This window comes from Mustela nigripes, chromosome 5, assembly GCF_022355385.1.
Source record: "Mustela nigripes isolate SB6536 chromosome 5, MUSNIG.SB6536, whole genome shotgun sequence".
Taxonomy (NCBI): domain Eukaryota; kingdom Metazoa; phylum Chordata; class Mammalia; order Carnivora; family Mustelidae; genus Mustela; species Mustela nigripes.
In genome coordinates this window covers 60111507-60124078 of record NC_081561.1, presented here as the reverse complement: position 1 = coordinate 60124078, position 12572 = coordinate 60111507, and positions in this window count along the sequence as shown.

Genomic DNA, 12572 nt, shown 5'->3' with positions numbered 1-12572 from the left:
TTTATTTTTATTTTATTTTATTTTTTTTTTAAGATTTTATTTATTTATTTGACAGAGAGAAATTACAAGTACACTGAGAGGCAGGCAGAGAGAGAGAGAAGGAAGCAGGCTCCCTGCCGAGCAGAGAGCCCGATGTGGGACTCGATCCCAGGACCCTGAGATCATGACCTGAGCCGAAGGCAGCGGCTTAACCCACTGAGCCACCCAGGCGCCCCATTATTTTTTAAAATAAATAATGTGATGTGATCCAGAGCTCAGACTGCGGGAATTATATGGGGGGAGTGGGGGAGGACTACTCCTCCAGGTTAATAGCTCAGAGATAACCTGTGCAAGACAAGGGCAGGAAACAATTTTTTTTGCAGGGCAAGAGGGCAGAGGGCAGGAATGCCACTGCCCATATTCTGGTCCTTCAATCAAGAGTTCACCATCTTGGGGCACCTGGGTGGCTCAGTGGGTTAAAGCCTCTGCCTTCGGCTCAGGTCATGATCTCAGGGTCCTGGAATAGAGCCTCACATCAGTCTCTCTGCTCAGCAGGGAGCCTGCTTCCCCACCCCATCAACACGCCTGCCTCTTTGCCTACTTGTGATCTGTGTCTGTCAAATAAATAAATAAAGTCTTAAAAAGAAAAAGAGTTCACCATCTTTAATTTCAAAACATTGAAAGGAGGAGTCCCTAGCATGTGCAGAAAAGCTGCCTACAGACATCACCAACACACGCAAGGGCAGACTAATTTTTCTTGCAGCCTCTGTTGGACATAATAGCTACACCCACCCCATCTCTCTAGCCAACTTCCCCAAAACTCTGATCACCTCTTTTCTGAAGAGCTTTATGAATTTGAGTTATGCTGTAGCTCTAATCATTCAAGTTTATTATTATTATAATTATAAACTTTTTTTGGTGGAAAAATTTCAAATTGACCTATATTGTCCAAAATTACTGTAGGCCAAATAGATTATGATACATAAACATGATATGACTCCTAAAAATCACCTTTTGAGTCTGAAGATGTCCAAAGAGCTAAGAATACTTTAAGTGTGTGTGGAGGGAAGAAAGAACAAAGAAAAACCAGAAACAACCTAAATAGCCAGAAACGAGGTTTTCAACATTTCCCCCTTTTTCACAATAAATATATACAACTTTTTTTATTATTATAAAAGAAATTCAGGGGCACCTGGGTGGCTCAGTTTGTTAACAGTCTGCCTTGTGCTCAGGTCATGATGTCAGGTTCCTGGGGGCTTCATGTGAGCAGGGAGTCTGCTTGTTCCTCTTCCTCTGCCTCACTGCCCATGCACTCTCTCTCTCTCTCTCTCTCTCAAATAAGTAAAATCTTTTTAAAAAAGAAAAGCAATTCAATAATATTAAAAAATCTTTAGGATAAAAGAAAAAGAAAAAACTCACTCATCATCCTCCTGGCATGATAAAGCTATGGTTGTTGTTTTGAACTCTTTTCCTGTCCAGGTGTTTTTATACAGTACCTGTTATGTTATATTGCATCCTGCTTTTTTCTTTCTTTTTTTTTTTTTAAGTAGGCTCCATACCCAGCATGGAGCCCAATGCAGGGTTTGAATTCACGACCCTGAGATCAAAACCTGGGCTGAGATAAAGAGTCAGAGGCTCGGGGTGCCTGGGTGGCTCAGTGGGTTAAGCCACTGCCTTCGGCTCAGGTCATGATCTCAAGGTCCTGGGATCGAGTCCCGCATCGGGCTCTCTGCCGAGCAGAGAGCCTGCTTCCCTCTCTCTCTCTCTGCCTGCCTCTCCGACTACTTGTGATTTCTCTCTGTCAAATAAATAAATAAAATCTTAAAAAAAAAAAAAAAAGAGTCAGAGGCTCAACCGACTGAGACAGCCAGGCACCCCATCCTGATTTTTTTTAACTGTATGTTATATATTGATGGTCCTCCAAAATATCATTTTTTATGGCTACTTGACATTCCATTAATATACCATCATTTTTATTTTATTTTTATTTTTTACAGATTTATTTATTTGACAGAGAGAGAGCACAAGCAGAGGGAGTGGCAGGCAGAGGGAGGAAGAGAAGCAGGCTCCCCGCAGAGCAGGGGGAGCCTGATGCAGGGTGAGGATCATGACCTGAGCCAAAGGCAGTCACTTACCCAACTGAGCCACCCAGGCGCCCTATACCACCGTTTTTATTTAACCTAACCCTCATTTCTGGCTATTTAGGTTGTTTCTGATTTTGCCATTATAAATCCATTCAACAAATATTTACTGAGCACACACATGCTAGTGCTGTGTGCCAGCCCTGGGGATACAGCTCCCAGATAAATAGGAGGGCCACGGATTTTCATGCCTGTAGTTTTTTTCCATGGTTTAGGTTCCTTTCTTAAGATAGAGTCTAAACTGATAAGTGAGTCAAAGAAGTTGTGAAAAATGAACAGTTCCTTTTCCTTAATGAAATTCATTGACATTTATTGATGAAACAATACAGATATCTGAAGCTCTGGGAGTTGATGGCATCCCATTACATCACTCCCTACTCCCTTATGTTTTGAAGATTTTAGCACCTGGCTTATTATTACTCTCTTTACTCCCACCTGCATCAAATTCCTGGTGTTTCTTTTATATATGTATATATATATATATATATAGAGAGAGAGAGAGAGAGAGAGAGAGATTTTATTTATTTATTTGACAGGCAGAGACAGCAAGAGTGAAAACACAAACAGAGGGAGTGGGAGAGGGAGATGCAGGCTTCCCCCCCCCCCCCATTCATCTGCTCGTAGTTTGGTAATACCAGCTAACTCTGCTAAGCGATCCTTTCGGTGCTCTCATCTAGGCTCATTCATGTGGCTATTGTCATCTGGAAGCTTGACTGGGGCTGGGTAACATGACCTCATGTGACTGGTGGTGGCTGGCCAGGGCACCTCAGCTCTTCTCCTTGGGACTTCTTGTCTTCCAGTAGGCCAGACCAGACTTCTCGACATCATGAATTTTCTAAGAGGGCAAAGGGGCAAGCTGCAAGATCTCTTGAGGTTCAGACTTTGGGGACTCACACAATGTCATTCTGTTAGTCCAAGCAAGTCATAAGGCCAGCCCAGATTCAAGGGATTACAGAAACAGACTCCACTTCTTGCTGGGAGGAACAGCAAAATCACTGCCAAGGGTCATGTGGGAGAGGGTCAAGTGTAGCGGCCACCTTTGCAAGCAAACTTATCACACATATCGGAAGAACTGCGTACGTGATACCGAATCATCAAGAATCACCAGGAATTTGGGGTACCTGGGTAGCTCAGTCGTTAAGCGTCTGCCTTCGGCTCAGGTCATGATCCTGGGGTCCTGGGATAGAGTCCCGACCCGGGCTCCCTGCTCAACAGGGGAGCCTGCTTGTCCCTCTGCTTGCGGGTCTTCCCTCTCTTGCTCTCACTCTCCCTCTCTCAATCTCACTGACAAATAAATAAGTAATTTTAAAAAACACATTTGGGGGCCCCTAAAAATATCCTGAGCCTTAGGCACGTTGCCTCTTGTGGATACACTGGCCCTGTCTCTTCTCCAACTGACACTACCCTCTTTTGGTTGTTTCCTCTCTCCATCACATCCAGCCTTGCCTCCTTACCTAGCTCTGATACCATGATTTATTACTGTCATCTCTCCCTTGCACACATGAACTTCCTAGCCCCTCTCTCCCATGGTATTCATCTGGCAAAACCCCATCCCTGTGCCTTCTCCAGACTGCACCCAAGGAGCTGAACATGGCTGGGAAAAAACACGTCTCCAGCCTGACCGGTCTCCCTTAAATCCATGCCCCCTCAAAGGTCCTTTGTGTTAACTTCCCATGCTCCTGCATTTCCTCAGTCTTGTGCATTCTCTCACACTCCCCGAAAGCTGTTTTTACCTTTTTCTCTCTCCTCCAACCACTCTCACCCCCAACCACTCCTCCTTTCTCCTCACTCTGCTGGTGGTCTTGCTTCCAACTTCATGGAGAAAATAGAAGCAGTCTGAAGAGAACTTCCACGGGCTTCTGTCGCCTACATGCAGCTGTTTCCATATTCTCTGCCCTCCCTCCTGTTACTATAGATGGACTGCCTACGTTCTTACTGAGGTGAGCCCCTCCACGTGAGCACTAGCTCCCATCCTTCTCCCTGTGTAATTACAGGGCTCCCCAGTTCCTCCCATCCCTTCTGCATCCTCAGTCTGATATGGGATCATTTCCAGCAACCTCTCTCCCATCTTAAAATAAATGTCCTCTTTCAAACATATTCTCTTCCAGCTACATTTTTCTACTCCCCTTTACTGAATAATAATGTGATGTGACTCCTCAAAAATTTGTGTCTGTACTTACCGTCTTTACCTCTTCTCTCATTTTCTCCTGAAACCTCTCACCCCACCCAACCACTGGAATAAATCTCACCAACGCCCTCACCATCGTCAAATCCAGCCATGACTTCTCAGTCCTCATCTCAGGGGTTCCATAAAGCTGCGTCTGACAGAGTTGTCCCTTGAACTTCTGGGATCCCTCTCACTGGCTTTTCCACCTACCTCAACAGCTTCCCCTCCAGTCTGTCCGCTTTGCTTTTGATTCATCCTTCCAACTTCTTCCATGGCCTCAGGGCTCGACCCTCAGACCTCTTTTCTACCTTCACTCACTCTGGTCATGATCTCATCCCGTCTAATGGAATTCTAAAGTCCTGGCTAGAAGCTGAGTTCCTATTTCCCAAGTTCATGTTTCCAGCCAGGATTTCTCCTTGAAATCCAGACTAGTGTATCTGACTGCCTACTTGACACCTCCCCTTGGATTGCCTGACAGGCTACGCCAATTTAGCAAATCCAAATGCAGACTCATGACTTTCAGCCTACTGTCAGTCTACCAAGATCAGTAAATGGCTATTTCATCTATTCAGTGTTTGATATTAAAGTTCTTGGCATTGTATTTCCCTCTCCTTTTGCTCTCACATCCCATGTCCTGCAACTCCTGTTGGCTCTGCCTTCAAGTTCATCCAGAACTTGATCACATTTCCCAATCTGACCTCTGATCCAAACACCATCTCTTGCTTGGACTACTGAAACACCTTCTCCTCCTCCTCCTCCTTCTTCTTCAAGATTTTGTTGATTTATTTATGAGCGAGAGAGAGCTAGAGTGAGCACAGGGGGAGGAGCAGAGGGAGAGGGACAAGCGGACTCCACATGAACACAGAGCCCAACACGGGGCTCGATCTCACGATCCCACAATCCTGACCTGAGCTGAAATCAAGAGTCAGATGCTTAACTTGCTGAGCAACCCAGGCGCCCTACTGCAAAAGCTTCTTAGTGGGCCTTTTATTATCGTGTAGTAGCCAGGGTGATCCTGATGAAATAAGAAGCCAGCAAAATGCGATGTGGTACACTAAATCTTAAATCTGAAACAGAAAAAGATCATTAGTGATAAACCAGGTGAAGTCTGAGTAAAGTCTGGAGTTTAGTTTACACTAAGATACCATTGTTGGCTTCTTCAGCTTGACAAACGTACCACATTTGTTAATGTTAACTAGGGGAATGTTAACTAGGCTGATGTTAACACTAGGGGAATCTGGGTGAATGGCACATTCTTTATTATCTTTGCAGCTTTATTGTAAATCAAAATTTATTTGAAAATAAAAAGTGTTTAACAGATTGAAGTTAGATTATGTCATATCTCTGCTCCAAATCTTCCAGCAGATCCCATCTGGATTTATCCCCAATTCTCTCCTGGCTTTACTCTGCTCCAACCAAACTGACCTCTGTGTTGATTATTGAACACATCAAGCATGTCCCCTGCCTCAGGACCTTTGCACTAGCTGTTTCCTCTGCCTGGAATGCTCTTCATAGCTCACTCCCTTGTTTCATTCAGTCTCTCTTCAAGTTTCATTGTAGTAAAGTGGCCCACCCTCATCACTCTATATAATGATCCCGCCCTCACCTCTATCTATTTCCTTCAGCCTACTTTTTCTTTACAACGCTTTTCTCCACCTGACATACATAACTTTTAGCATATATTAATAGACAGATAGCTTCACTCCTTGAAGGCAAGGGCTTTGTTTGTTTAAGACTTTTAAAGTTTTTATTTATTTATTTGAGTGCTCTCTACACCCAATGTAGATCAAGAGCTGAGATCAAGAGTTGCATGTTTTCACTACTAAGCCAGCCAGGGGCCCTGGCTTTGTTTTGTTTACTGCTGCATGCAGCTCTCGATTTATCATGCCCTATCTTGTACTGTCTGGCACTGAATTTGCACTCTTATTTGTCTTAGTTTTTGTCTTTATTGAGATTTGAGTCTGTTTCATGGGCAGGAAGAAAGATTTGGATTGATGGTGTACTCACTGCTCTCTCATAACCTGGAAGAAGAAAGAACAAACATTCTCTGGGCCAACCTTTCACTGGCCTCCTCTCCATGGCTCTGTAAGATGGATGTTACTACTATTTCGGTTTTATAGAGGAGGGAGGAGAAGAGAAGAAGGGCTTAGGGGACTTCACCAAGGTCACAGAGCTAGCAGGTGATGGAACTAGGGTTCAGACCCAGGCCTGCTCTCTCCCTTGCCATGCAGTTGATCTGGGCAACTGTGCACAGGAATGACAGACTGTATTTTCCAAAGATGGCTGCCATAGATCTCCCACCCCACATGCTCTTCTTCTAATGTGACTTCAACACTCCTACTGTTGAGAGGTAGATTCTGTGTTCCCCTCCCTTGACTCCAGGTAGGCTTGTAACCACGGTGGACGGGATGCTCTGTGACTTCTGAGGTGGGGTCACAAAAGATGATCCAGGTTTGACATGATTCTCTTGAGACACTTGCCTTTGGAGACCCGAGCTCCCGTATAATCTGGGTGATCGCCCTGTGGTCCCCATGAGGCAGCCCAAACTAGCCCCAGTGGAAGGGTCCCAGGGAGAAGACCTGAGACCATGTGGAGAAAGGGAGAGGCTCAGGCAGCCCTCGAGTGCTCCAGCTCTCACTGTTTCAGCTTCAGCCACTGACTAACTGGGGTTTCATTCATGAGAGACAAAGTCAGAACTGCCCAGCTGAGGGGCACCTGGGTGGCTCACTCGGTTAAACATCTGACTCTTGGTTTTGGCTCAGGTCATGATCTCAGGGTCATGGGATGGAGCCCCACATAAAGCTCCACGCTCAGCACAGAATCTGCATGAGATTCTCTCTCACTCCCTCTGCCTCTCCCCAACTGGTGTGTGTGTGTGTGTGTGTGTGTGTGTGTGTGTGTGTGTGTGTCTAACTAGATAAATAAACCTTAAAAAAAAAGAAAGAAAGAAAAAAAGAACTGCCCAGCTGGGCCCTTCCTAAATCCCTGACCCACAGGAATCTGGGAAATAAAAATTACTGTCATCTTAAGTCATTAAGTTTTGAGATAATTTATTATGTGCAATGATAGATAACTGCGATAAAAGGTTGAAAAATTGTCAGAAATATTCAGTGGGCAAATCCCTCCTTTCTGGGCCTAAGTTTTCCTTGTAAATAGTGGGCGTTAAATTTGTGGTTTCTAAGAGTGGTTCCAAGCCTGATGTTTAAGGCTTATCCCAATGTTTCCACATCCCCAGGTGTCCATTTTCACTGCCTCCTTAGTACTAGGTCATTATGCCACCATCCTATTACTCCCAGAGAAAAGACTAATGCCAAGGGAAGTCCCTGGGCCTGCTGGGAAAGAGGCGGGTGCCTCTGGCCCCAATCTGCTTGAGGTATCTTAAAGTGGAAGTGTGGTATATTGAAGCAAAATTAACAGGACTTGGAACACGGTCACTGATGACCTCTGAGAAAGCCTTATAACATTTTTGGGACTCGGTTTCCTCATCTGTAAAATGCCGAGATGGTACCAGTCTTACTCTCCATTGGGTCAGTTCTAAGGGAAGAAGGAGATAGTGTGTGTGAAAGCCCATGTGTGTTAACTGGACGCAGGAGAGTAGGGACTGGGGTGAGTGGTTGCTGACGCTTTGGGAATCCCTGCTAAAGTTCGTATCCTACCCTGGAATAGGGAGAAGGTTGGAAACGAAATCAATCACGGGAAGTTGAACTGGGTTGTTCTGAACTGCGCTGGACTTGTCTCTTAGCAACTGTTTCTGAGCCAGTATCTCTTCCAGTTCTATTTATTTAAGTCATCTCTACATTCAACATGGGGCTCAAACTCATGACCCTGAGACCAAGGGTTGCATGCTCCTCTGACAAAGTGAGGGTGCAGAGACAGGAAACTGGGGAGCATGGAGAGGCACTCATTCATTCATCCACACATTCATTGGCCCACTAACAAATATCTCTCCTCATCCCTGTAGGAGCGTAGCATCATAGTCCGCATTGTAGTCAGAGGTTAAGAGGGACCCCAGAAGCTCAATAAGCATTAGTTGAGTGAGCAAGTGAATTAATCTGAATGAAAAAAGAGTGCTGGGCCCTGACTTCAAGCAGCCTATGGTCTAGTGGGGCAGGCACACCCACTCACTACTCCACACTCTAAATTAAGGGGACCAGACACACCTGCGGGCCCTGGACCTCATGGAGACCCAGGGACATGCAGGTCTAGTCCCAGTCCTCACGTGCTAAGGCCAGTCACCTACCTGCTGGTTTTGTCCTGGTACCATCTCTCCAAGGCAGTGTGGCCCACCCATCAAGTGGAGGCTGCAAGAGGGAGCTGAGCTGGTATAGAGAGGAAGTCAAGCATATCCAAGTACGTCACCCTCCTCCGAGACTTTCTGCCAGGACAGGGTCTTTGGGTCCTGAAACCAATGTCCTCCCCACTGGTTGTTTCCTGTCCTCTACCCTCACTCCTATCTCACAGTGGGAGTTGCAACCAGTTTCTCAAGGCCTGAAGTCCTAACCAGCCATTGTGCCACACCTTTTGGCTGTGTGTGATTCTGTGTGTGTGTGTGTGTGTGTGTGTGTGTGTGTGTGTGTGTTCGTGTGTGTTGGCAGGGCCTACTGTATGCCTCAGGGGCTGGAGTGTCAGGTCTTAGGCCCCTGAACGTCAGGTTTGGGGCACCTGGAGATATCTGCTCATGGAAAGGGAAGAAGCTGGGCAGGGTCAACACTGACCATGTACTTTGGGGTTAGTTGAGAAGTGGGCTAGTTTCAGGGGCTGATTTAACAGAGACTGGGGGCTGCAGAACTATCCAGCCCTTACTGTCCCAGAGTGAAGCAGGGCCTGACAAACAGGTCCCGGTACTTCCCAGAAGATGGAGACAAGCTATTTCTTCTGTACTTTCTGAGCTTCCCCATGACTCCAAATTGAAGTCTGGGAGGGGAGGCACAGGATTTCACCTCAGGGTACCCAAAGTCTGAAGGGAGAGACCCAGAGTGTGGCCCAGGGGGTCCCCACCTTAGAGTTGGGAGAGATGAGTCTCCACCAGAAGCCAGAAAACAAGAGTAAGCCACCCAGGTGCTCCACCATTTGGATCATTTCTGGGTGGACATTCAGGAGCGCCTGGGTTGGTTGAGCATCCGAATCTTGATCTCAGCTCAGGTCATGATCTCAGGGTTCTGGGATCAAGTCCCACGTCCGGCTCCTTGCTCAATGCAGAGTCTGCTTGTCCCTCTCCCACTGCCTCTCCCCTGTTCCTATTTGCTCTCTCTCTCTGTCAAATAAATAAATAAATCTTTAAAAAAATAAGTGTACATTTCAGTGACATTGACACTGATTACCAACATTCACATTGTTCGGCAACCATCATTATCATCTAGATCTAGAACTTTTTCATCATTCCAAACTGAAACTCTACTCATTAAACACTAACTCCCTATTCCCCCTCACCCTGCTACTTGGCAACCACCCCTATTTTCAGACTCTAAGAATTTGACTATTCTAGGTACCACCTCATATAAGAGGAATCATACAGTACTTGCCTTTTTTTGACTGGCTGATTGCCCTTAGTATAATGTTCTCAAGATTCATTCATGTTGTAGCATGTGTCAGAATTTCCTTCCTTTGGCTGAAAAATATTCCTTGTATGTATATATCACATTTTGTTTATCCATTTATCCATTGATGAATACTTGGGCTGCTTCCACTTTTTGGCTGTTGTAATAAGGCTGCTATAAAGAACACTATTGCATATATGGGTGTAGAAATATTTTAATTCCTGCCTTCACTAAGTATTTTCTAAGAGTTAAGTGGCTTTAAGAATATTAAAGAATATGGGCACCTGGGTGGCTCAGTGGATTAAATCCTTTGCCTTTGGCTCAGGTCATGGTCTCAGGGTCCTGGGATCGAGCCCTGCATCGGGCTCTCTGTTCAGCAGGGAGCCTGCTTCCTCCTCTCTCTCTCTGCCTGCCTCTCTGCCTACTTGTGATCTCTGCCTGTCAAATGAATAAATAAAATCTTTTTTTAAAAAAAGGATATTAAAGAATGCAAGATCCCACAAAGTTTCAAGATCTTTAAAATGATATTTCTGGGAAGCCTCGGTGGCTTAGTTGGTTAAATGTTTGCCTTCACCTCAGGTCATGATCCTAGGGTCCCAGGATCCAGCCTTTGCATCGGGTTCCCTGCTCAGTGGAGAGCCTGCTTCTCCCTCTCCCTATGCCCCTCCCCCAGTTTGTGCTGTCTCTCTGTCAAATAAATGAATAAAATATTTTTTAAAATAAAATGATATTTCTTAGGCTTCCAACAAATTCAACACCTGAGGTAGGAAAAAGACATTTACATGTAATAAAAAACTTATCCACCAGGGTGGCACTTGTGGGTTTCTATTAATAGAAATATTAGGAAATGTGTATTACTTAAATCTGGAAAGCAGACTTAAGTTATCACTTCTTGAAGTTTCGAAATCATTCTCCAAAGAATCATTTAAATAGGGTTCAGGATGTCCAGCCAGGGTCATAAATAAGAATAAAGGTGGCCTCCTGGCTTTAAACTACTGGTACATAATGTCAATTACAATCAAAGAGGTTGTATATGTCCAGTGGCCCTTCTGGCTATTGTGATGAACAGTTCAAAAGGCTCTGGGGCTGAGTTCAGAACAGTTTCAAGTCTTTGCCAGGCAGTTTCCTCCAATACCTGGAGCTCAAATTACTGTCTTTGTCCAAGATGGCACCTCTAGTCTAAGCCTCTCCTCTGTCTATGCAGTCTGTCCAGCCAACCCCAGACTCCACACTAACACATCCATTCCAGCTGGGAGACTAGGTCTATGTAAATGAAATCAGGAGAAAAAATTGTCTTGGATCCAGGAGGATTGTGTGCTGGGGAATACTTGATCATGCTGGTATGGGCCGACCCTGCATCTCCACAGCCCCACACTGAAGCAAAGCCATATGAAAATCATCACCAAAATGTAGTGAGCCTGATTCTGCAAATTATATCTAATTTGTAAAAACCCTGAAAGCCTAGAAAGGGTCTGTGTTTGTTTGTTTATTTTTAAGATTTACTTATTTGAGAGAGAGAGTGAGCGAGATAGAGTCTGAGCGGGGGAAAGGAGAGGGAGAAACAGATCCCCCTGTTGAGCAGGGAGCCCTTTGCTGGGCTTGATCCCAGGGTCCTGGGATCATGACCTGAGCTGAAGGCAGACGCTTAACCGACTAACTACCCAGGCGCCCCTTACAATTCTCTTAACTGATGGTGAACAATGATGTAATTGTAGACTAACAAATATAGAGGCTTACACGTGCACATTTTTACATCCGCGGAGTGAGGAGTGATGAAGTAAACCAGCCTCTTCAGAGTGAAAAGAAGTTAATCTCATGTATTCTAAAAACTTAAAACTCTGGAGGACTGTGACTCCCTTTCTTTTCAAAGATATGTTTATACTGAGGCGTCTGGATGGCTCAGTTGGTTAAACATCCAACTCTTGACTTTGACTCAGGTCATGATCTCAGGGTTGTGAGATCGAGCCCCACATTGGGCTTCACCTGGGCATGGAGCTTGCTTAAGATTCTCTCTTTCCCTCTCCCTCTGCCATTTCCCTCACCCCCCAATTAAAAAAAAAAAAAACAAAACTATTTTTAAAAAGGTATGTTGGGGTACCTGGGTGGCTCAGTCAGTTAAGTGGCTGCCTTTGGCTCAGATCATGATCCCAGGGTCCTAGGATCAAGCCCCAGGTCAGGCTCCCTCCTCAGCAGGGATCCTGCTTCTCCCTCTCCCTCTGCCTGCCACTCTGCTTTCTTGTGCTCTTTCTCTGTCAAATAAATAAATAAAATCTTTTTAAAAAATTAATTAATTTGGGGGTGCCTGGGTGGCTCAGTGGTTATAGCCTCTGCCTTCAGCTTAGGTCATGATCCCAGAGTCCTGGGATCGAGCCCCACATCGGGCTCTCTGCTCAGCAGGGAGCCTGCCTCCTCCTCTCTCTCTGCCTGCCTCTCTGCCTACTTGTGATATGTCTGTCAAATAAATAAATAAAAATCTTTAAAAAGTTAATTAATTTTAAAAAGGTATGTTTATGTTTATTGATAATTTTTCTGTTAAAAAATATAAACTTGGGTCACTTTTGAAATTTATATACAGTAAGTTTGTTTACCTGAGAGTTCATAGACCTGTGATCCTGCTGTGGATTCCAAAACAATTTCTGGAAACATAGAGAGGGGATCTGAAGGTTGTATGTATTTAACAAAGAAAGCCATCTTCCTCATTTCTGTCTCAAACAAATTTCTTTTAATAAATGGTAAAATTCATATTTC